This window comes from Sus scrofa, chromosome 13 (assembly GCF_000003025.6).
Source record: "Sus scrofa isolate TJ Tabasco breed Duroc chromosome 13, Sscrofa11.1, whole genome shotgun sequence".
In the NCBI taxonomy this organism is placed as follows: domain Eukaryota; kingdom Metazoa; phylum Chordata; class Mammalia; order Artiodactyla; family Suidae; genus Sus; species Sus scrofa.
This window is the reverse complement of record NC_010455.5, coordinates 15,691,999-15,717,276: the sequence shown is the minus strand read 5'-3', so window position 1 is coordinate 15,717,276 and position 25,278 is coordinate 15,691,999. Positions and strand designations below refer to the sequence as shown.

Sequence of the window (25,278 nt, the reverse complement as noted above, 5' to 3'; positions counted from 1 at the left end):
GTGAACAGCTATAGCATAAAAATGTCTACTCACATGCTTTTGATATTACACTATTTAATCACATACAGCTGTGGCTTAGGAGACTGTTACAAAACACAATTTTAATGTAGTACTCGAAGCCAATTTTGGATAAACATCAACCATTTACTCTGAATAAGAAGTCCAACACTAAAAAGATTTTCTTTTAAAGGAAAAGCCCGATTTTCTTAGAATTTGGCATGGGCATAATTGTGACTGAGCCCTCTTCTGCCAAAAAGACTGATAACGTCAAAGAGGATTGTGTGAATCATAGTAGTGCAAAAACAAAGCTTTCCAGAATTCCTGGAGCCAGAAAGACCTGAAATGACTTGCATTCGCCCTCCTCTTCTTTGGCCTCTGTCCCTTCCAATGGCCCCCACGTCCAACCCGAAATGCTTTTTATTATTTGATGGAAACAGTTTTGAGTTATAATTCTGTTCTTCTTTTTCCAAATGGAGAGAAAGTGAAAGGAAAATGTGTTGGAAAGATACTGTTAAGAGAAATATGCATGGTGTTTCCTTTAAGTTTGGAATTATTGGGGAGAAAAAAACATGATATTTTTACGTATCTACTCCTTTTAAGTAGGCACTAGATTTAGTGTTGTGAAAACAGTGACTACATTATAGAAAAGAAAAGGCCAATGATAACAAAGATTTGAAGGAGTAAAGAGAGAAAACAGCAGCTGAAGAGGGAGAGTAACCTCTTTCTGTATTTCTCTCATTTCAAACCAATTAAAATAGTATACATTCTAAAATGAGACAAGATTTATCATAGTTTCATGCTACCATTGCCTCCGCCCCCCACCCCACCTCCAAAGTGTAAGAAATATTTGGAGTTGTAGCTAAAAATACTATTGCTGGAAGATTTTGAGAAAACCAGTTCTGTATGTTTCAGGCTTTCAAAGGAAAAGAGTACTTGGGAGTTTTCAAGGCTGTTTTCAAACTGGCAAGTTACCAACTCTGACTATCAATGCAAATCTGAGGCAGGAAGTACTAAGGAAATTCTAAACTCACTCCCTCCCTCAGCAAAATTTTCTACATTTTCATCTGCAAGAAATGTGTTAAGGGTTGTTTGGTTTTGCTTTTGGAGGATCTGTACGTTCACATCTTTAAGAATATCCTTTACCCCCTCAGGAGCCTCCTTCTTCCTTTGGCAACTGCTCAGGCCTGGTGTTTTCAAGGGTCTGCTCTTTCCATGGCACAACTGGGCCCAGCTAGACTTTCACAGCCGGGCGGCCGTCCAGCTGCAGATGGTTGGAAATTCAGCCTGAAATCAGTGTGCCGTTGATGGATGACTCTTTCCACCTGACCCCAACTTCACACCAGGCTCTGAACAGAATCTGAGCACCACCAGCCAGAGAAACTTAGTCAGGGTCCTATGGTCTGAAACCTTCTCTTCAAGGTCTTCTGGGGAAGCAGATGGCCAAAGAAGGAAGGCGGGAGATGGATGAAAGAACAATGTGATAAGAAACTGCACTGAACTGATGGGAACAGAGTGAACTGGTAAGGCTCTGGAAAGGAAGGAAAGGCAAGCTTGCTGTGTGTGCTTGGGGGAATTTTTAAGTTTTATAAAGATGAGTAAAGTTTTCCAAAGATCACCTAGGGGAGAGGTATCTATTTCTCAACTGTAAAATATCAACTCATCAGACTGTGACTATGTTTTACTCTTTTGAGGTTTCCCAGTTCAACTAAGTTGTTTTGCCAAGAAACCTCCCCAAAGTGCCTCAGTACAGATAGAAATCCACCCTGAGTCTCACAGGGCAATAGCAACAGGTTGGGTGTTTGGAATGGGCTGTAACAAAATTCCTGAGAAATATTAGGTTACAACTCAATCAAACATCATCATGTATGTGATCATTAAGCCAATAAACTACTTTCAGCTCTCCTTTCTCTAAAACTTGGTGATTATTCAGAGTGGCCTGCCAACAGCAAATTCATTTTGATGAAACTCTTTTTGAATCCAGTTATGTCTCCTCTTTAAATATTCTGACTTGTCACCAAGATTTCTTCATTACTCCTAACCAAAAGTAATGTTCCTTTTAAAATTGCTTCTTTTAATAGGAAAAAAAAAAAAAAAAGGCCAAAAAGAAAACTGAGAAGTGACAACTTTTAATATGAGGTCTGGAAGAGAAAGCAGATTATACCCATATTACTACAAGGTATTGCCACAAGTCAACTATAGGTTTTCCTTGTATTTGACTTACACATAACTTTTCTAATATAACATTTTCAAAGAAACAAAAGCATAAATATCTTATTTCCATTTTTTTTCTCTTTAAGCAACAAAGAGATTGCTTCTAATGTGATGGGTAATAAGAGAAAGAGAAGACAGGGAAGGGAGACGCGGTTTTTTTTTTTTAAACTTTAAATGCATTTGAGAAAATGGAAGACATTTACATGTATTTAAAAATCCATTTTTATTTTGTTTTATCGTAAGAGCAGCTGCATCTAAAATACATGTTTTGGCAGAACAAGAAGGGTCAGTATTTTGGCACTTTCTGAACAAATACAATAATAAACATTTTACTTCTTTAAAGTCCTGTGAAGATTTTCCACCCAAAACTAATGTCAGCAAACAGCTTTTGTGGTTAGTTAAAAACACCTACATTTAGAGACTAATTTAGGACATGGTATCACCAGAATACGATTTTTGTTGTCAACCATAAATGTCTTTTCTATAACAGAATCATTTAAAATAGCAGTGATTTTTAAATTGGATTATAAGTGCAAGCCAAGGCTAAAAGACCAGTGGATTTTATGAATTCCATCTAGGCTTACCAAATAAATAATAAGCAGCGTGCATTTACTTCAAAATTATGACAGGTTCTATCTTGAGATATAAGTATGAAAGGAACAAAAAGTGGTACTAAAATAATCTGGTTGTTTTCATGCTATACTGAGCCACCATAGCATTTATGGTGTTAACGCTGTCAGAAAGTTCCCACATTTTAAAATATTGCACGCTGACCCTTCCTCCCATTCCCCCAGTGCCCAAGTGCCAAAACAGGACACGTTTTCATGCCTTCAGCTCACAGGAATGTTATTAATGTCTGTCATTTCAGAGCCACCAAAATAATATTCGACAACTTCACAGCACTGTCGAAATTTTACAACACAATAATCAATAAGAACGGCCACAATAGCCAAAGTAGCTGATCGTATATTCTCTTCCACCCTGATCTGATTACCCGACTATCAGCTGAGGTCGCCTAATGGATCTAACTTCTTTAGAAATATTCCAGAAGTTGATGGCTTTGACTGGCTTGAAAGTAACAAGATCCAGATGTTGCCTGTCTACACAACACTCAACTACATAGGACCCCAAAACAGATTTTTTAGCTGGTCCAGCATCCTGTGTCTTTAATATAATGTACACAAAATTATTTCCTGCTAGTAATAGGTTAAAAAGAAATCTCAAGCATAAAAGCAATTATTCCATTCATTTTGATCTAAAGTTTCTCTTCTGAATAGACTTCATAGTAGAAAACAAGAACCAAAAAAGAAAGCATGAATTTGGAAACATTTGGAAAAATTTAGCCAAATGACTAAAGGGGATGGAATGTCCGATATTTTTCATGCAACCCTCGAGTGTGTTGTTTTTGTTTCTTTGGGGGATGAGAAATGACTGTAAATTTCCCCTTTTTAACTTGTCGCTGCTTTGCCATTTCCTTAAGGAAGGCAGGCAGCATTCTCAACCCAATCCCCCAAAGAGTTAAAACTCTGGCCACTGGAGCAGGAGGGCTGGGCTATTTAAGCAGCAACACCAACTAAATGCTCACAAAGGCAAAAAGCAGTGTGAGTCGACCTTGGAGGGGTAGGGCAAATCAGAGAGCAGTTGAGAAAGGAAGGGGAAAAAAGAACAACCTTTAATACAATACTGAAAGTCGGCTGCCTGCTCTGGTTTACAAATAGGCATTGTTTGGCGAGACAGAATAAATGAGAGAGAACTACAGCATGAATGACCAAACCCTCGTCACATCACCGAGTCTTGGTGACAGCTCAGATCACTCAGGCACGCCTCGTTCACTCCTGGCATATTTATTTATCAGGAAGACGGAAGACTCTGGCTAATGCAATGCAAAATAATATAATCTGTAAAGAAATATAATCCGAGCATTCCAGGGGTAACTACCAACACCCACCCACCCCCAAATGAAGTCCCATGTAATTGACAAATTGGAGCAGTGATTTCACACCTGAGCGTCTTCCATGTCTGAACTGCAGGATAAAGTTCATGGTTGACACGACCCACGGCTTAGTGACGTGAGCTTACCCCTGGCCCCCTCACAATCGTTTGAGCACACACATAAAGCCTAAAGTATTTAACCACTTCACGTCCAGTTATCATCAGCTATATTTCATCCCATTTGAAGACCCAGGCCTCCTGATGGCAGCCAACCCAGACACAGCAAGCTTCTAAAAGTAAAGAGCATCTACGGTAAAGCTCCGAAATTCAGTCTCTAGCATTCCCTGAACACCCTCCCTATAAAATCAAATACGTAAAAAACCAAAAATACACTCAAACAAACTCTCGGAGACTTTAGTTACTTGCCATATACCTTCCCACACCCTTCTCCCATGCCACACTCAGCGATTTAAAAGTTTGAGTTGTCCCCACCCCGGCATGTCCTATCCAGTGGGCAAAACCCAGTTAGAGCCACAAACAAAGAACAGCTCACCAGAAAAGCCCCTGAAATTGTATTCTCGTGCCTGATAATCACTGTTACGATCCCCTTGTCAACAACCCTGCCCATCCGCAAAGGACTTGACAGAGATCAGGAGCATTTGTGTTGCCAAATAACAACAAAGGAACTCTAGTGAAACTATTATCTCTCCTTAAAGAGGAAGCCACAATTCCGGGCTCGCTTTCTTCTAATAGTCTCCTCTGCTTCATTAACTCCATTGCTAGGTTACTAATTTCAAAGAAGCAGGAAGAGGTGATGGGGGGGGGGGGTAAATAATAATTCACATGCCTGTCTGTCTCCCATCCCAAGTGCAGAAGGACACCACACAGCTGCCAGACTGTGGGGCGAGCCATACCTTGGTTTGGAGATAATGAGGATAGTAGTAAGTGTACTGGGGGTACATTTGTGGCTGGTCCAAGCGTTTGCCCATGTAGCTGGAATCCCTGTCTCCGAGGCAGGGGACTGGATGACAGGGTATATGCCCCAGGCCGAGCTGACAGTCCCGATGACTGATGAGGCTTCGGAGATCTTCTTCCACCCCTCACTAGTTCCAACACAGCAAGAATTTTAAAAAGAAACACACCAAAAAAAGAGGGAGGGGGGGATCCGTAGGAAAACCCCCCACACAGCCTCCCTGGATCTTGCCTGCCTTCCCCCAGCCGCCGGGGTCCACTTGGGGTGAGGCAGTTTGTTCTCTACCAGGCTGCCCGTAGTGATGTCAATTGCCAGCGTTTGTAAAGGGAAAAAAAAAAAAAAAAATCAAAGTCCTTTTAGCACAACTCCGAATCCTTGCAGATCGGCTTCCTGTCTGTCTCTTTCCCCACCTTAAAGAGAAAGAAAAAAAAAATAAAAAGGAAGAGAAAAGAAAGAAGAAAAAGGAAAAAGAAAAAAAAAAAAAGAAAGAAAGAAAAAGAAAGGGGAAAAGAAAAAAAAAAACAAAAAGCAAAAAAAAAAAAAACCTTGCACAGCTCAGTTGCTGCTGTCTCCCTCCCAGAGTGACATGGTGTTGGGGCCCGTCCTGTCCTTTCATTCACGTCCCCTCCTTCCAGCCGGTGGGTGGGACCCGGAGAGCCCCTCTAGGGAGCAGCGTACGCAGTCCAGAAGGCTGCAGTATTTCCTCCAAGAAAAAAAAAAAAAAAAAAAAAAAAAAGCCTGCTTCAACCCCTGCTGCAAGCAAAGTTCCGATTCCCTCTGCTGGCTATCTCGAATAGCAAAGCGGTTTTTGCAGCAGAGCTGCTGCCGCTGGGACTGAACCGGGGAACTCAAATGTGGGCGGTGGATTATTCCTTATCCTTCCCTCCATCAACCCTGCACAAGAGCTGCCTTCTTTCCTTTTCTTGCCAAGTTTCAAGGTAAGCCACTCTGCTAAACAAAACACGGCAGACCCTGGGAGGGACCAGAGGACGAAGGGAGGAAGGGAGAGGAAGGAGAAAAATCAAGGCGGACAGACTAACCTTGCTGGTTAAAATGGAAAAAGTGTATCCCAAATGCTCTCAAAACCTGGGAACATACTCCAGCTAAAGGAATCCAAGACCTGCTTTAGAAACTAACCTTTTACTTCTCGGAGGACATGGAGGACAGTAAGTATTGAAGAAATGTTAGCGTCTACTCCAGGGCCACTATTAACAAGCCAGTCATCATCAGATCACAGTGACCAACTTATCACGGCAGAAATAATCTTCTGATCACTACATCCATTTTGTAAACATCCAAAGACGTGTCCCCTTAGGTTTATGATAGTCTTCAGAGATTAAAAAAAAAATCACTATTTCTATCACTGCCTATCTCTTTATGATTCATAGAGGCTTTAATTGCTTTACTGAGACATCTCACACACACACACACACACACACACACACACACACACACACGAGAATAAAAATCATAATTACTTGGCAGAGTTTTTCCCCCACCAAGAATAAGTAGTATTCTGACATGTCTATCAGCTGCTACAGTCTAATACAAATTGTTTCAGAGAAAATATATTTCCTTAAAGGGTCCCTTTTCAAGGCGGGCGAGGCTAAAATTAGACGTGCCAGCTGTGTTTTGCTGAGTGCTCACGCATGCCCAGTGCGTGGGCAGACCAGCACTGAACTCCTCTCGACTTTGTCAGGTCGGCTCTGTTCTCCCCTGCCCAGAGTCGCCTTTTCAGATCACAGGTTTCTGGTACAAATCCAGCTTCCTAGGCGAGAAGAACAGAGAACCTGGTCCAGCACACAACTTGGTGCCCATCCACTGACAAGACCCACCACCCTGGGAGCAACTGGCTTCCGTGCAGGGGTCTGGGTTCCGGAAGCCACGTGAGTGCATGCGTGCAGGGTCCTTGGAGAAAGATAAGGAAAGCGGGTTTTATGTTTGACTTTTGACAAGAACAAAAGAAGGCAGGAAGGAAGAGGAGAGAGTAGGAGAGTAGTAGGTAGAAGCATTGACAGCACTGTCATTGAGAAAATTAAATCAACTCTGCTGATGTTTATGTGTTATTTTGAACCTCAGTGGTCTCATCTAGAAAATGGAAATACTTCCAACTTAACCTGGGTGCTGGGTGGTAAGCTGAAACAGATACTATGTAAAACTCCCATTGATTTAAAAAGCTGTTGTGGCATCTCACTGCTCAACAACAAATCCTGACTTGTGGTATAGTTTTCAAGGCACTTCAAAACCTGTCTTCTCCAGAAGCAGAAAGTAGACCCTGCACTTCGTATCTAATGCCTGAGTCACACAGCCCTGCTTTCAGGACTGGGCTGTGCTCCCAGGGACTTGGGTCAGCCCCTCTGCCAGGAGCATGCTCCCAAACCCATCACCTGGTCTCTTACCGTTCAGTCTCTGCATGGATAGCATCCCACCTACCCCAATCGCTTTCTGTGCACCCCCCTGGCTTCTACACCTTATGTTCGTCCTAATATCATGCTTATCTCATGTCACTGCCTATTATTAATTACTTTTTTTCCCTGTGATGCTCTAAACGCATCAGGAAAAGCAGGTAAGGAAGAGGCACCATCATTCTTATGAACCTTCATCTTTTCCAAAATCAGCATGGCATCCAGCACCAAATGGATGCTTCATACATGTTTGAAGAATAAGACATCTTAAACATGATAAATGACTTCAACCCATTTTATATCCCTCTTTTCAGGACATTTCTGAGTGTGGGAAATGAAGTGTTATACAGATCAGAACAAGACCCTTCCCTCAGAGAGCATGTATTCTAGGTTAGGATAAAGCAGTAAGCAAGTACATAGTCAGCATATGATCAGATGATATTGAGAGCTGAGAATAAATATAAAGCTGAGTAAAGAGAAACAGAGCCACAGAGATTCCACTTTAAATAGGATAGTCAGGAAATGCTCTCCAAGGAAGAGCGTATGTGTAAAATGAAGGGCGTGAACCATGCTCTGGGTGTCATGTATGATGAGAGCACTTAAAAAGCCTTGGCTTCCACCCAAACTGCTGTGATTCGATCCTGCCTCTGCTGCATCACTCAGCCCCCAGTGCCTCATCCACCCAACGCCACGGCCCACTCCATACAGTTATGGGAACTCACCAAGAAAATCATGGGAAATATGGACAACACTTTGGAATGTAGTATATCTGCTCAATAAATGTAATCTGGGAAAGCGCATCCGAGGCTGAAGGACCAGCAGGTACAGAGAGCCTAGCAGCAAAATCTGTGTGTTTGGAATGTGCCAGGAAAGTGCAGGGGCTGGAATGGAGCAAGTGAGGAGTAAAAACTCAAAAATGAGACTGGGGCCAGCTTATACAAACTTTGGTGGAACTTGGGGTAGAAAGCTAAACTAGTGACAGATAACAGAACAGCCGGGGCTTTATCCAAATCTTCTGATTTTAAGATCTAGACAGCTTCAGCTATAGGATACTGTCCTCCTAAATAACACATTGGGGTTTCTCTAAATTATAAGACTGGTGAGATCAGGTTCCTAGATTGCTTCTGCCAATTCTGCCACTTCGGACAAAGGAAGTCAGTATTCTTCATTTCTAGCTGCCAAGATATTCCTTAAAGGGAAAAGTCTACTGTCTTATTTACAAACAAAAGCCCAAGTAAATAACTCCTTTAATAACTCATCCCAAGCTCTAGTCTACTTCTACGCAAAGTTCCCAGCATGTCTTGATACTATTAGCAATTTCTGCACAAATTGCTACTTTCCAAAGTCTATTCTAGTCAATTGGATTATTGGTATTTCCTGAGCTTCAGTTGTCATTAGCTTAAGAACATTCATTGAACATTTAAAGCTTTTCTTAAATAATGTAAAGACAGTTTACCAGTTGTGAGAATCTTAAAAACCTGTGTTTCATTCATGTTTTATATTTTTTTTCCTCCCCAAGATACCAGTAGCCATGGCGATTCAGGAGGCAAGATAGTCATGTCAGAAAGAGTTTTTATATCATGTCTGCTCTGTCGGAGCTGTGGCACTTTCCATTTAAATGATCAAGTTAAGGTAGGAGGTAACTAGTTTAAGGCACTCAGTAAATCAGAAGCCAGCTGTGTCCCATTTGCCAACTAACAAATTTTGTACAAACCCAAAAGCAGTAAACTGCATCAAAGGGCATGGACTCTTATGGATGTGCATGATTCACAGAGCAGACTGGGGAGACACTCATTTTAGACAAGTTCTTGGCTGACAAAATTGCAAGGGTGCCTCAGATACACATCTGGAGGTGGGGAAGTGATGCTACTGAAATGTGGGTCAACTGGGTATATGAGGAGCCACTTCTGGTTTGTCCTTAACATAGCCACTCAAAGAACTGGGTCCTCTCTTTGGGGGATTTATTATTTTATTTTTTAAATTACACAGACTTAGTCAAAAGTAAAAGAACAGTGGAGATATAAAGAAAAGCCATAATCATACAGTCTTTGCAAGCAAGTATATTATTCCACCTTTAAGAAAGACATCCATGACTGACCTTGAGTAAAACTTAAAAAATTGTGGCAGAGATCCTGTCGTGGCTTAGCAGTTAATGAACACAACTAGTATGAGTGAGGACGTGGGTTCCATCCTTGGCATTGCTCAGTGGGTTAAGAACGCAGTGTGGCTGCAACTGTGGTGTAGGCTGGCGGCTGCAGCTCTGATTCCACCCCTAGCCTGGGAACTTCCATATGCCATGGGTGTGCCCCTTAACAGACAAAAAAAAAAAAAAAAAAAAAAAAAATTGTGACTTGTCTTGCCCTCTTTATTCCAATGTGTAAAATCCCTTTCCAACACAGTAACTGCCAAATGAGTATTAAACACAAAAGTTGTCTTTATTTTTTAATACAAGTTGGTAGATTGCAATTCTGACTTTAATGTTACAAATTTCCTTTCTCCTAAGGAATACTTAACTGATGGTTTCAGAGCATATCAGAGATGGCAAAAAAGCACATGAAAAGATGCTCAACAATACTAATTATTACAGAAATGCAAATCAGAACTACAATAAGGTATCCCCACCAGTCAGAATACCCAGCATTAATAAGTCTCCAAATATGGAGTTCCTGTCGTGACTCAGTGGTTAAAGAATCTGACTAGGAACCATGAGGTTGTGGGTTCGATCCCTGGCCATGCTCAGCAGGTTAAGGATCTGGCATTGCTGTGAGCTGTGGTGTAGGTTGCAGATGCAGCTCAGATCCCATGTTGCTGTGACTCTGGCATAGGCTGGTGGCTACACCTCCGATTAGACCCTTAGCCTGAGGGCCTCAATATGCCACAGGAGTGGCCCTAGAAAAGGCAAATAAATAAATAAGTCTCCAAATAATAAATTGCTGGAGAGGGTGTGGAATGTAAATTGGCACAACCACTATGGAGAACAGTATGGAGGTTCCTCAAAAAACTAAATATAGAACTACCACATGATTTAGCAATCCCACTCCTGGGCATCTATCTGGAGAAAACTGATTTTGCAAAGATACATGCACCCCTATGTTCATTGCAACACTATTTACAATAGCCGAGACAGGGGAACAACTCAAATGTCCAACAAGAGATGAATGAATAAAGAAGACGTGGTACATATATATAATGGAATACTACTCAGCAATAAAAAAGAACAAAATAATGCCATTTGAAGCAACATGAATGGACCTGGAGATTTTCATATTAAGAAAGAGAAGGCAAATATCATATGATATCACTTACAGTGGGATCTAATAAAATGATGCAAAAGACCTTATTTATAAAACAGAAACAGACCCACAGATTTCAAAACCAAACTTATGGTTACCAAAGGGAAAATGTGGAAGACAGGAATAAATTGGGAGCTTGGGATTAATATATATATACTACTATATATAAAATAGATAACTAACAAGGACCTCCTATAAAACACAGGGAAATTTACTCAATATCTTATAATAACCTATGTGGGGAAAATAATCTGAGAAAGAATGGAAGTATGTATATGTATAATTGATTCACTTTGCTGCATACCTGACACTAACACAAAATTGTAAGTCAACTATATTTCAATAAATTAAAAAAATCTGAGACAAATGAAAAGAGACTACTAGTGATTCAAGTGTGAATGATTCAAATTTAAACTAAAATTGAATGTAAAATTATTAATGTAGACAAAAATAAAATTTGTCCTTGGAAGAAAATTTCAAGTCTCACAACAAAACTGTAATGGACTATAGTTCAAGACAGCTAATCACATAGAAAAGCAAGACCAATTTAAAACAATGGACATTATTAAATTCAACAAAAGTTTATTGAGACTTTATTCTCTACCTAAAAAAAAATCAAAGATATCAATGTAAATACAATATCATCACCCTTGTCCTCAGGTAGATTTAGCAAATCAATATCTATCAAAATCAGCCATTCACAAATGACTTTAAGTTTTTTTTCTGACATCTGAGTGTCAATTTGCAATAATAATCAAGTAATTTTCTTTATGCTGACTTAGTTTTCTTGTGAAATACATATGTGCTCTATTAGCATTCTCAGCAATGATATACATAAAGCTCATGATTATTTTGCTTCTATTATCGTTTTTAAAAATACACCCTATCCCCCAACTCTCTACACACATTTATTTTGTAGCACTCGATACTGTGATGGGCACATCTGGTTCTCATTTAACAGCAGAATTACCAAGACTTACAACTTCTCCATTTCATTGAAAATAGGCATGGCCATGTGACTTGCTATGGCCAATAAAATCTGAAGCAGGAGTACACTCATAAAAGCTTTTAACCGCTGCTGTTTGATTCTCTAGCTAACTCATCTCTGATGCAAGCATGTGTGGATATGGAGGAAGCATCTTGGAAGGCTGAGAATAGATGTCTTGAATAGCCACCTGGACAGCCATTGGCTTGTCATGCATGAGAAGTAGAACTTTGTTGGATTGTGTCACTGGGATCTGGTGGCTGACCATAGTATCACCTAGCTTACCTTGACAAACACCATATTACTTGTAGTTTGGTTCTATATCCATTGGCTTCCTTGTTTGAGTATCCCTCCTTTCTACCAATATCTAAGCTCCACAAGGTCAAGGAGTTTATCTATCCCATTTACTATTATATCCCGAGCACCTAGAACAATCCTTGAGATTTAATACACACTTAATAAATTTGATTATTTAAATGAATAAATACAATTTCTTTTTTAGTTTTTTGAGGGAGCTCCATACTGTTTTCCATAGTGGTTGCACCAATTTACATTCCCACCCACAATGTAAAAGTGTTTCCTTTTCTCCACACCCACTCCAACATTTGTTGTTTGTAGATATAATATTCATCTAAAGTATTTATCTATCATTTATCTATCAGTGGAAGTACATAATTCTTTAGGAAATAATGAAAGGGGAAATGAGACATATACACAAAAAGTAAAAATAGAAGTTTCACTGGAAAACTGCTATCATACTAAACCATTCAGAAGAAGGAAAGGGTTTTTCCACTGATTATTGGGAGTGGGCTCTGGGGTATGGGGTTAACTAGTTGACAAAGAAAGAAGATGAAGAAATAAATGAACTGATATAGATGGCCAATGGGAAATTACAGAAGATTCCTCAGTGAAAACTCTGAAGTACCTAGGAAGTGGGTACGATTTTTCACACAGCTGAGAAATTGAAAAGGAGTGGCTTTAACTACCTGATTCACATTCACCCAGTTATGACGTGGTAGAGGAACATTCCTTCCTCATTCTTGTGTAAGGTTCAAACTCAGGTTCTTTCTCCAGCATCATTTGATGGAAATCCTAAATGCTTTATTCCAAAATTGGATGAGAAAAACCCTTGTGTTTGAAAAATAAAATTTACAATATACATAAAAGTCCTAAACAAGTCAGTTATGTCTTCATACAAAACTGGAAAGAAAAAGCATTGTCTTTTATCAGACAGCATAAGCCCAAATTGGATGACAAGTGTGATGGTTAATACATAGTTATCCGTGTCAACTTGGCAAAGCTACAGTGCCCAGTTCTTTGGTCAACACCAGTCTAGATGTTGTTGTCTGGTATATTTAGATGGGATTAACACTTAAATCAGTAGACTTTAAGTAAAGCAAATTGCCCACCTTAAGAATAAAGACTGAGGTCCTCAAGAAGGAACAAAGTCTGTCTCCAGACTAAAGACTCAACATGAGTGCTCCTCAGGGTCTCCAACTTGCCAGCATGTCCTACAGCTTTTTGATTCACTAGCTCCCACAATGTGAGCTAAGCCCTTAAAATAAATTTTACTTGCCCAATCTCTCTCTCTTTCTCTCTCTTTCTGGCTTTCAGTCTTTCTCTCTCTCTCTCTCAACCTTTCTCTCTCCTCTCTATACATATATGCAAACACACATCTTCTTGTTTTTCTGGGGAATGTATTAATAAAATGAAAGGATATATATAGCAGCAGTAAGGTCAGTGAAACAGGCACTCTTAAACAGTCCTAATAAATATTTAATGCTTTTTAATACAGCTTAGCAATGTGTATGTATCTCCTTAAAAATCTCCATCTTTTTCACCCAGTAATTTCAGTTCTAAGAATGTAAAACAGATCATCATTAGCATTTTAATAATAAATAATTGGAGAAATCTGACTGTCCAACTCTAGTTGATTAAATAAATTATAGCATAAAATACGATTCAACCATTAAAATGATTCTTAGAAAACATTTTAACACTATGAGAAATGTTCAACTTGAATAGCTAATGGGAAAAAAAAAATCAAAATTCAGAAAAAAACCCAGAGCATTATAAGTGCAGTAGGTTTTTAACTATGAAATATAAACCCATAGACATTAGACTAGAACTGTATCAAAATAGCAACAGTGAAACTTTTTCATTCTAGGAGGGTTATTGGTGGTTTTATTTTATTTATTTTATTTTTTGATAAGTATTGGCATTTTCCAATTTGCCTTAAAGCAAGCATATATTTCATTACGTAAAATAAAAATTGTTTTTAAAAATTAAATAAGTATATTTCTAGTAAGGTTTTTATTATTAGCTGAGAAGAAAATTTTAAACACCCAGAAGTGACAATATCAAAATAAATCACATGTGTATTTAAGTAGCCATTTACTCCTTATCTGAGTCAGAAATCAATTTAAGAAAAGTTTAAGTTTTAGAGTTCATGTTGTGACTCTGCAAGTTAAGAACCCGACTAGTATCCGTGAGGACCTGGGCTCAATCCCTGGCACTGCTCAGTGGGCTGAGGATCCAGCATTGCTGTGAGCTGTGGTGTTGGTAACAGATGTGGCTCAGATCCTGTATGGCTGTGGCCAGCAGCTGCAGCTCCAATTTGACCCTAGCCTGGGAAATTCCATATGCTGCAGGTAAAGCCCTAAAAAGACAAAAAAAAAAAAAAGTTTAAGTCTTTAAAGTTTGGAAGCATCAATTCCACATCTAAATAAAGGTCAAAGCTCTCATTAAGACCTAAAGACAAATATTCTCATTTAATGAAAAATTAACAGGAACCAATGGTAGAGGACATAGCTTCAAAAGGATTAAAATAAACCTACATAAGTATCTTGGATTTTATTTTTACCTTCAATTAATTCTGCCTTTGTTTCTAAGTTTTTCATTGAATTTATTTCTAAAGATATTTTGATGCATCTCTGTTAGATTGTTCACAATGTGTTACAGAAACAAAGAATATACTTTTTCTTTTGGTTTATCTATGCCTCCCTGTATATTTCCATGCAAAGAATTTCACTATTTCCAGTCCATTTAGTCACTTTTGTTCTGATAAAAATGGTGGATTCTAGTGGCCCTTCTTATAAGTACATTTTCTGCCATGACTTGTGCCCTTTTTGGGACCAGAGCTTTGGAAAACACCAAACTAAAAGCCTCAATGTAGAGAGAGATGAGCAGCTGCTTTGTCACATGGTAAACACATTTTTCTAAAAAGAAAATCACTGCTTTGTATTAACCATCCAGCTCTAGCTGCCAATAGCTAAGCCAGTTGCAGTGATACGGTCAGATTTGATTGGTTGGACTGATTTCTTCTCTCTGGAAAAATCCAGAGCTGTAGAAATACAAACTGAAATGTTACCACTAATTAGAATTAGCATTTAAAACACAACACATGCCTGTGACTTCTCTAAAAATATGATTTATTTGTTTATGCTAATAATGGAAGTTTATATCGAATCTAAAGGGTGAGTAATAGATCTTGTCATTAAATATTTGTAGAAAAAAAAAAAAAAAAACCCACAACCCATGCAATTCAACTTGAATTTCAGACAAATGGTGAATATGCTTGTAATATCCCAAATATTGCACATATGTCCTATGGAACATTTGGGTCATACTAACAAAAACTATTCATTGATTAAATCTGAGATTCAAATTTATCTGGGTGTTATGTTTTTCTGTTCCCTAAATCTGGCAAACCTACTCCGAATTGATGCAGTGACGCAGTTCATAGGCCTTTCAGAGGACACAAGAATTGAGAGCGAATTTAAATTTAATGACAACAGGCAATGCCTAATACTTTCAATCCTCTTTACACTCAAACCAGGTAAAGCAAACACGTCAGCAAATTAAGTCTCCCTTCAAGAGATAAACCACAGTTATGTTCCCAATGTGAATCCATACATATTGTGTTCCAGGAGCTCTGATTTTTTAATAATTATGAACTTGTCTCTTTTTAGCAGAAGGCAACATTTATAACAAAAACAATTTTTCTTAAATTGTTATTCAACACAAATGTGCCTGTAGGGAATAAGAGATGCACAGATCTCCATTGCTGATATCAGAAAGGTACAATTTAAAGAAACCAGACAAATGTACAAAATAGAAGAAAGAAGAGGAAAGGAGGTCAGGGATGGGGGTACCTGAGGGTGATCCTCAAATAAGTGCTGATGGGCAGATCCTCCCATTTCTTAGACCCTTCTGGGCCTGTGACCCTCAGGTATCTGCAACTTTCCTGTGTCCGTGACCCTCTCGTGTCCATGACTGGCAAGAATGGGGCTCAAAGCAGAGTATCCAGCAACTTTATAGGAATTTGTTAGAAGAATCTTACGTCTCTCGTTTCTAAGAATTCAAAGTTTGGACTTGTATTATGAAAGTCTTCTTTTTGCATCATTTGACTAGTAATTTATAGAAATATCAGCTAGTCTGTTAGGAAAAAGAGTCTACCAATAGTTTGAAAAGTGCTGACCTAGAAAATACACCATTGTCCTTTCATTTTCATTTGCACATTTATCGTGGTGAAAATGCTACATTGATGTCTTTTCTGATTGTAATATGAAGACTAATGAAACCGACAGGAACTACAGAGAAAAACATTCATTCCTACAAATTTAGTTTTCCTAACCCACTCTCTTGTCTTCATCTATTCCTTATTGGCTAACCTATGCCACCCTCCTGACCCCAGGGACAATCTTTAAGAGTACCAAACCCAAAGCCAGGATGTGCATGGGCTTCGCGGCTGTGAGTGACTGACCCTGAAGAGATGGACTCCCTAGCTGGGACCCCAGTTTCCTCCTGCATAAAATGCAAGCTGCGATTAGGTCATTTAAGGTGACTGTCTGACTCTGATATCCCATGATGACACGATGCACTTGTTGAACTAAGTTGAGACTGTATCATTTTGGCTCCAGGGATATCCTGGCTGGCCCCCAGGGTGGATGAGGAGGCTCACACCAGCATCACAAGGTCTGCACACCTGAGCCACGGGCTTTATGTGACTCCCAGCCATTCCCAGCAGCTGTGTGCTGTGAGGCACCAAGTCTAAAAGTAGCTCTGTAGTAGGAAAGAACAAATCCGACTCCATTTGGATCTGTTCCTTTTACTTTAACCTCTGTGTTCTATTGCTTTGAGTTCAGAATGTTGCCTATCACCTGAATATACAAGATGGCTCATTCTAAAGGCTCTGACCTTGAAAAGCATAGCACTTTTCCATTCACCTAGAGATAAAAAAATATAGAACAGAGAATAACATTTGTCTTATTGGAGGTTTATAGGAACATTGTGACCTGACCTACATGGGCAACTGCAAGAACAAAGGATTCCAGTACCAAGAAGTTTGCAACAACCAACCAAACCCCTCTCTCACCTGGCCTTTAAACATGTATTGCTGAAAGTCTTGGGAGAATTTGGGGGTTTTGGGGGGGCACAAGCTACTTTGGGGTCTCCTTGCATAGCCCTGCAATAAATCTTTCTCTGCTCCAAACAATGATGTTTTGGTTGGATAGCCCTACCTGTGTGTAGGGCACATGGACTTATGTTCAGTAACAGTCCACATGGATTGGATTTTGCTTTCTAGAGATGACATCCTTGAATGGCACTAAATCAGGGCCAAATGGTAACCTGACTCTTTTGCCAGTGCCTCCCTAAAAACAGTTCAATCCTGGGAAATTTAGATGCCCCGTCCATCCCACTCAGGAGCTTTCACTCTTCTGAATGTTTATGCTCATTATGCAGTCAGGAAATGTAATTATTCGTTTTTCTTTAAGGAAGTTTATGACCAAAGGTAATGGGGGGGGACATAAATGCACTGACTTTACTGAGACTCATAAATGCTAAGAACACAGACAAATAATTGTCACTTGGAGATTTGTGTAGTGTAGAATCTTCATTTTTAGCAATTTAACTCCTGAAAATTTACCCACCTTGAGGGGAATTATTTAGTAGGAAATAAAACTTAGTACCTAATTCATTCCCTGCTCTGGCAACTATCATCCTTTCAGAAAAGCGGCTTTCACATAAAATGTGCAGAAGGCAGGTTGTTATATAAGGCTAGTAAAACTCAGAGGTAATTAGTATAAGTGAAACCTCCAAATAATAATGCCAGGTTTTTCACATTTGCAAAGCTCTAGGTCAACATTTACTACTATGTTCTCTGTTTTCCTCTATGTGAGATAAATTTTGTTACAGGTTTTAAAGAAAGAAAGAAAGAAAAGAAAGACAGGAAGGAAGGAAGGGAGAAGTTAAAAAATTTGTTCTGGTCAATTAGTATAAAAAAGAAAGTAGTTAAAGCTCAGGTCAGAATTTTGTAAGAACAGTTCAACGCCTACACTTCTCCAGAGTTAGGAATTTAAAATCTGGCTAGGATGGGCCATTGGTCAGACTGAAAACATCTTCGGAGACTTTCTGGGAAGGTTTGGCACTGAAGGATAGAGAAGCCAGCATGAAGGAAGGCCCTGGGATTCTGGGACTCCTGATCGCCTACTTTAACTGCTGCAGTGACAGGTAAATGGTGACATTGTGTGCTGGGGGAGGGGAGTTGGGGTGGCACACAGAGATGCTGCCAGTAACTCAGCATGTCAGGGTACCTGTGGCATCTTCCCTCCCAGGGTGGATGGCTGTATTCAATGTGACAGCTCATCCCCTAATCCCTCCAGCCTTGGCCACCTCTCAGTTTCCTCTGCTTGCTACCTTTGCAAAGCAGAGAGTTAAAAGTGAACCAACCCAACAAAGGGACTTTTTTTTTTTTTTTTTTTTTTTTTTTTTTTTTTTAATGCTGAATAAAACTTCTCACTGGCTCATCTTCTTTTCCTTTCTCTCTACATCCAATGGGAGAGAGAAGTGAGGGCTTTTCAGGATGAACAGTGTGGCATCAAGCAGCCCCTTGCAGGGAGGGTACAGAGAAAGCTTGTGGTACCTCGCTTTGCGGAACCACCCAAAGGAGTGCAGAGACAGCTCAACTCAGTAAAGCAGCAGCTGGAAGAGGAGACACCTGGCTCAGAGATGCTTCTCTGTTATTCATCCTTAGGATGGAAATGCTGAGTTCTTGGCCCATAAAGAAGGCAAATAATTGGGCGGAAAAGAGAGAAGCAGTCTATTTCTCAGTGAGATGGATTCCCACCAAACTACCATCGGATGTGAGATGCCTTACATTTTCTCTCTCTCTCTGATCAGGGGTGCGATGGTGGGGGTGGCAGTCATGCCAGTTCTTGGGTTCATATTGGCTTGGAGACCAAGACAGGCTCATCTGTTCTCTCTGAGAGAAAGATACATGTGTTACGCAGGACAGGGGATCCCTGTGCTGAAACAGACCTATGGAATCCATAGTCCTGATGAACCATCATCACTAAGTAGCTGTGAGAGGCTGCTGTCCAACCTAACATTTATTTGTGCTGCGAACCCTAAAAATTAGTTTCTTGGTTAAAAAAAGAAGCTGTGTTAAGACCCCCAGAAAAATCATACAGTGTTGTTCCATAAGCTTGAAATGGAAGGATCTATCCATCATGATTAGGGATGAATGTATACGATTCAATACGTTTGGCTTAGGAATCTCTTTTTGTCAGTTTCATGACAACTGACTGTCCTTGCTGAGGGGAGCTGAGGAGCTGATATAGAAATATTCAACCTCCCCTCCATAAACATGTCTTTTGTCCCAGAGCAAGAAAGGGCCTATCTTCTCAAGGCCTTATGTTATTTCTTTTTGAGTGACGAGAGATGATTTATTATACCAGGTACATTTTCCCTTTAGTAGGCTTGTTTTTTTTTGTTGTTTTTTTGTTTTTTGTTTTTTGTTTTTTAGGGCCGCACCTGAGGCATACAGAAATCACTAGGCTAGGGGTCTAATAGGAGCTGTAACTGCTGACCTACACCACAGCCACAGCAACACAGGATCCAAGCCACGTCTGCAACCTACACCACAGCTCACAGCAATGCCGGCTCCCTGATCCACTGAGAGAGGCCAAGGATCAAACCCGCATCCTCATGGATGCTAGTTGGATTCTTTTCTACTTCACCACAATGGGAACTCCTTCCTTTAGTAGGTTTATAAGTGCCTGCCTTTTAAGTGACTCCTAGAACTAAGATCCTGACCACTTGCCCTTGTTAAACATCTGGTGATCCTCTTCCCCAACAGAAGGGAAGGGCCTCCTGATATGCCCCTGGCCTAATTTCAACTTGGGCAATTGCATTCTGTCGACTTGAAATTTCCTCACCAGCTTCATCTGCCTGGGACATGATGCTTCATTCTCAGCCCCGAGCTGCCTGGTGTGTCGTTGGAGGCTGGGGAACAGCTGGTACATTCCATGCAGAAGTGGATGCATTTGAGTGGCAGGTGCAAAGGTTTTCTTGGGCTGAATACAAATTCTAACCTAGGAATAAGCTTCATGGATGCTCTTTAATTTTCTTCAATGAATGTAAGTAACTGCCAGGAAACCTCAAATATAAAGGTATCCAAAGCATAAGTATGAATTGGGAGGAAAATACACTTTCATTAAAACCCGTCTCTTGTGCACTCCATGAATCTTTTGCACTCCATGAATCTTACAGTACATCTACATTTGAATTTTGACAATAAGAATAAATAATTCACATAAAGCAAACAACCATTCTGCTTTTGAAAGGAAGAATTTTACACACACACACACACACACACACGCACACACACACGCACACCCACATATACACACATCCACATATATATGTATATCCCAACTCTTACCTCCCTGTGGAGAGTTCTCCTCATTGGAATAAAAGCAACTTTCCCCCACATTAGACAGCTATGCATACCTCATTTGAGTAGGTAACACATTTAATTGTAATGAGCTTATCTCCTTTCCCATACTGGAATCTTAAAAATGATCCTATCCACTTCTGTTATCCCAGCACCAAAAACATAATAGGTACTTAAATGAATTAATCTAAAGACTTCATAGATGAAACCTAGTTAGTCTTACCTCAGACCTAGAAAATACTAATTTTTTTGATGGCTGTACACATGTCATATGGAAGTTCTGGGCCAGAGATCAAATCTGACCCACAGCTGCGGCAACATTGTATCCTTAACCTACTGAGTGAGGACAGGGATTGAACCCACATCCTCACAGAGACCAGAAACTTTGGATTCTTAACTGGCTGAGCTACAACAGGAACTCTGTGCTGTTGGATTCTTAACCCATTTTGCCACAGCGGGAACTCTGAAAAAAACTATTTCTAAGAGCTGTGCATCAAGGTGTTTCTTAGAATCATACACGTGGACAAAACCCCAGGAACTTGGTGGTCCATGTCACACCACCATTACACCAAGGCCATGCTAAAGACAAAAGCTGCCAGATAAAAATGGTTCTTGCCTCTCAGCCTTCAGGCAGACTATCTGCAAGCCTTTCTGTCCCTTCTTAGGATGTCTCAGGCAAACTAAACCCTATTGGACATCCTCAGCTTTTTTTCTCCCCTGCAAATGTCTTAGCAGTGACCTTGTTAGCACTGTGGACTTTCCTCCTTCCACTCTTTCTGCTTCAGGGAATTACCTCCCAGACACACTTTCTACACTCAGGCCCTTGCTTCAGGCTCTGAGTTGGGGGAACCCAACTTGTGACAGCTTGGGACATCCCCACACTGACAGTCACAGCAGCATACCTTCCACAGGTACACATATAATATACCTGTCCCTGCACCATCTGTTTAATTTCCTGTCATAGGACAGACAATACCAGGAGTACCCACCCCAATATATTTAGGCTGGCAGATTTTATATGATGATGATGCCAGGAAGTGGGGGTGAGGGGGGCTAAGACTGTGCCTTCATGTATATTCTGAAATATGAAAGATTTCAGCTCTAAACATCCTGTCTTACCAATGATCACAGGAGTCATTCCAGAGTCTTATAATAGTGGAACAGTCCAGATTCTGCCTCATTTTAGCCTCCGCAGGTCACCGTAAATTAGCTTAGAGGCCTCAAGCCTTGGTAATGACTCTGGCTGACTTGAATCCTAATTGGTAATAAGCAGCAATCTTGATGATGCCATCTGCATGCGTGCATACGTTTCATACTGCCCTGGCCCCAGGGTGGAAGAGGCTGACATAGGACGATCAGTCACTGTCAGCCCTGCTCTGTGTGGATTGCCAGTGTGTAGCACCCTCACCTAAGAGGAGGCTGGATGAAGCCAGGAGCCACTCTTGTATGTCTAGGTGGTTAGGGAATCAGGGCAGGGTGTCACAGCAGGGGGCTGCCCTGGAGTTCAAAGTGTCATACTCCCTGCATGGCCACTCTGTTGGCCCCAAGGGACAGAGCGATAGCAGACAAGTGGGTTGCAAGGAATTCCCATTGGTTTTTGAGGCACTGGTGCTTAGACCTTTAGACCTCTGCCTTCCATAATGCATCTTTTTTTTTTTTTTTTTTTTTTTTTTGGTTGCTCTAAGAGCATGTGGGCCAGGGATCAAACCTGGGCCATAGCAGTCAGCAGAAACCCCAGCCACAGTAGTGACAACACTGGATCCTTAACCCTCTACACCACCAGGAAACTCCAATAATGTATTCAAATTGAGGCAAGAGCCCAAGGCAGCAGCCAGATGGAGGCAAAGGTGAACTGGGGGCCCAGAAGTTCCAGGTCATGGGAAGGACTCCGACACTTTAAGTCATATTAGAAAAGGTTCATCTGGAGTTCCCATTGTGGCTCAGTGGTAACAAACCCAACTAGTATCCATGAGGATGCAGTTTCGATCCCTGGCCTCACTCAGTGGATTATGGATCTGGCATTGCCGTGAGCTGCAGTGTAGGTTGCAGATTTGGCTCAGATCTGGTGTTGCTGAGGCTGTGGCGTAGGCTGGCAGGTGCAGCAGATCTGCTTAGACCCCCTAGCCTGGAAACCTCCATATCCTGAAGGTACAGCCCTAAAAAGAAAAATATCCATGAGGCATATGAATTGTGCTTTTCCAATTTTTTTTAAAATTAATAATTTTGTATCTGACTATAAAAGCTCTTTTTTTCCCTGTAAAATGTTGACATGCAAAACAAATAAAATTTAACATATCTGCCCTAATCTATCACCCAGAGGTAATTGCTATTAACATTTGGTCTGTTTGCTCCCATTTTTTTTTTCTCTGTGAATAATGAATATATATTTTGTTCTGTCCCTCTCTGTGTCTGTCTCTCCATCCATCTGTCTCTCTGACTATCCGTCCATATATGCAACATCTGGAGAATTACGTTTGTTTTCTTTTTCTTTTCCTTTTTGGCTGCAGCATGCAGTGGCTTGATGTGGAATCTCAGTTCCTAGACCAGGGACTAAACCTGGGCCATCATTATTAAAATGCCAAATCCTAACCAGTAGACCACCAGGGAACTGCTGCAACATCTGGATAAAATAGTATTTATATGTTTTTGTACTTCTTTGTTCTGTCAACATATTTTGAGCATTTTCTTTGAAAGCAACATTTAATGGGGACATAATTTTCAATTATAGTATCTTATGATTCTCTTTTGATGGATGTATAGATTGTTTCTTTTTTTTTTTCCCACTGTACAGCAAGGGGGTCAGGTTATCCTTAGATGTATACATTGCAGTTACAGTTTTTTTCCCCACCCTTTCTTCTGTTGCGACATGAGTATCTAGACATAGTTCTCAATGCTATTCAGCAGGATCTCCTTGTAAATCTATTCTAGGTTGTGTCTGATAAGCCCAAGCTCCTGATCCCTCCCACTCCCTCCCCCTCCCATCAGGCAACCACAAGTCTCTTCTCCAAGTCCATGATTTTCTTTTCTGAGGAGATGTTCATTTGTGCTGGATATTAGATTCCAGTTATAAGTGATATCATATGGTATTTGTCTTTGTCTTTCTGGCTCATTTCACTCAGTATGAGATTCTCTAGTTCCATCCATGTTACTGCAAATGGCATTACGTCATCCTTTTTTATGGCTGAGTAGTATTCCATTGTGTATATGTACCACATCTTCCGAATCCAATCATCTGTCGATGGACATTTGGATTGTTTCCATGTCCTGGCAATTGTGAATAGTGCTGCAATGAACATGCGGTGCATGTGTCTCTTTAAGTAGAGCTTTGTCCAGATAGATGCCAAGAGTGGATTGTAGGGTCATATGGAAGTTCTATGTATAGATTTCTAAGGTATCTCCAAACTGTTCTCCATAGATTGTTTCTTATGTCACACACACACACACACACACACAGACACATATATAGTCAGGGTTTATTCCCTTTCAATGTGGATTCTAGAACTCCTTTCTGCAGCAAGAGGCAAGTAAATCCCCATCCATGGATGGTCCCGGAGTCAATTATGTAACTATGCAAGCCATCTGGCATGTTGATAGCTGTCCTCATGGTCACAAAATGGCTGCAGCAGTCACGCTATCTTCACCCACCAATATCTGGAATTAGCTGGCTTTTCCTCTTTACTATAAGCTCCTGCCCCCAGCATTCTTCCTCTCATGTTTCTTAGGACAGAATTGGTCACATACTGTTTCCTGAGTCATTCAAAATGGAGGAAAATGGAATTATCATGATTGGTTTAGACTACATAAGACATACTGCCCATTTGAGCTTGGGGGAAAGATCATTTTCTCAGAGCAAATGGCTTCTTATGGCTTATGAATGGAGCATGTACTAGAGACCAAAATTGAAGCCTTCCAGGAAAAGAATGAGGGAATTGAAAGGGAATTAATTTGGGTAGGTAAAACACAATTGACATCAAATAAACTTGTTTGTTACCCCCTCATCTATGTCATCACAATCTTTTCTTTGATAATATTATCTCTCCTGAATTCCCCACCTAGACACTTTTTTCTAAATTAAATTTATGGTAGTTATCCATGAATCTTGAAGAAGTTAGCTGAAAAATGAACATGACAATGAAAATGATCTTGAAATTTCTGCTCTCCTTGGGGGCATTTCTTTTCTAAAAGTAAGTTCTGAAAGATAGAAACACCTTCAAGAGCTATAAATACAAAATAACAAGGGGGCCTAATAGGCAAGGGAGGGCTTCTCTCCTCACTTCTGGCTGCTCCTCTGCTCACTGGCTTCCTTGTCCTTCTTCCAATAGTCCAGCCTGGTATCATCTTGGAGCCTTTGCACTTTACTCCCCTCTACCCAAAACATCTAAGGCTTTCCTCAGATGACACCTGACTTAATCCTTTACTTCCTAAATCTCTGCACATGTGCTGCTTTCTTAAAGAGGTTTTTTTTAATCATCATATATAACACGGCACCCTCACTTCATTCTTTATCCTATTACTCAGCTTTATGCATGTTTATGGCACTTGTAACCACTTGACATAGTGTATGTGTGTTTATTGCCTTTCTTCTAAGTAGAGAGGAATTCTATGAGACTAGAATTGATATTTTGTTTTACCCTTGATTCCTCTGAGCCCAGAACAGTGCTTAACATATCATACACATTCCATACACATGTGTAGAATAAATTGATGGGCAATAAAAAATTTAGATGATCATCTTCTCTTTG

General features: G+C 40.3%; 1 protein-coding gene and 1 long non-coding RNA gene across 5 annotated transcripts in view; one reads left to right on the top strand and one right to left on the bottom strand.

Annotated features, from left to right (window-relative positions):
• RBMS3 (RNA binding motif single stranded interacting protein 3) overlaps positions 1–25,278 on the bottom strand; it is a 1,489,550-nt gene that overhangs the window by 741,194 nt on the left and 723,078 nt on the right. The gene's annotated exons all lie outside the window — the stretch shown is intronic.
• Positions 5,662–25,278, top strand: part of LOC106507985 — a 95,791-nt gene continuing 76,174 nt past the window's right edge. For both annotated transcript variants that reach the window (XR_001304442.2, XR_002337780.1), the window contains exon 1: positions 5,662–6,054. This is a non-coding gene — a long non-coding RNA (uncharacterized LOC106507985). The remainder of the gene's footprint in view (positions 6,055–25,278) is intronic.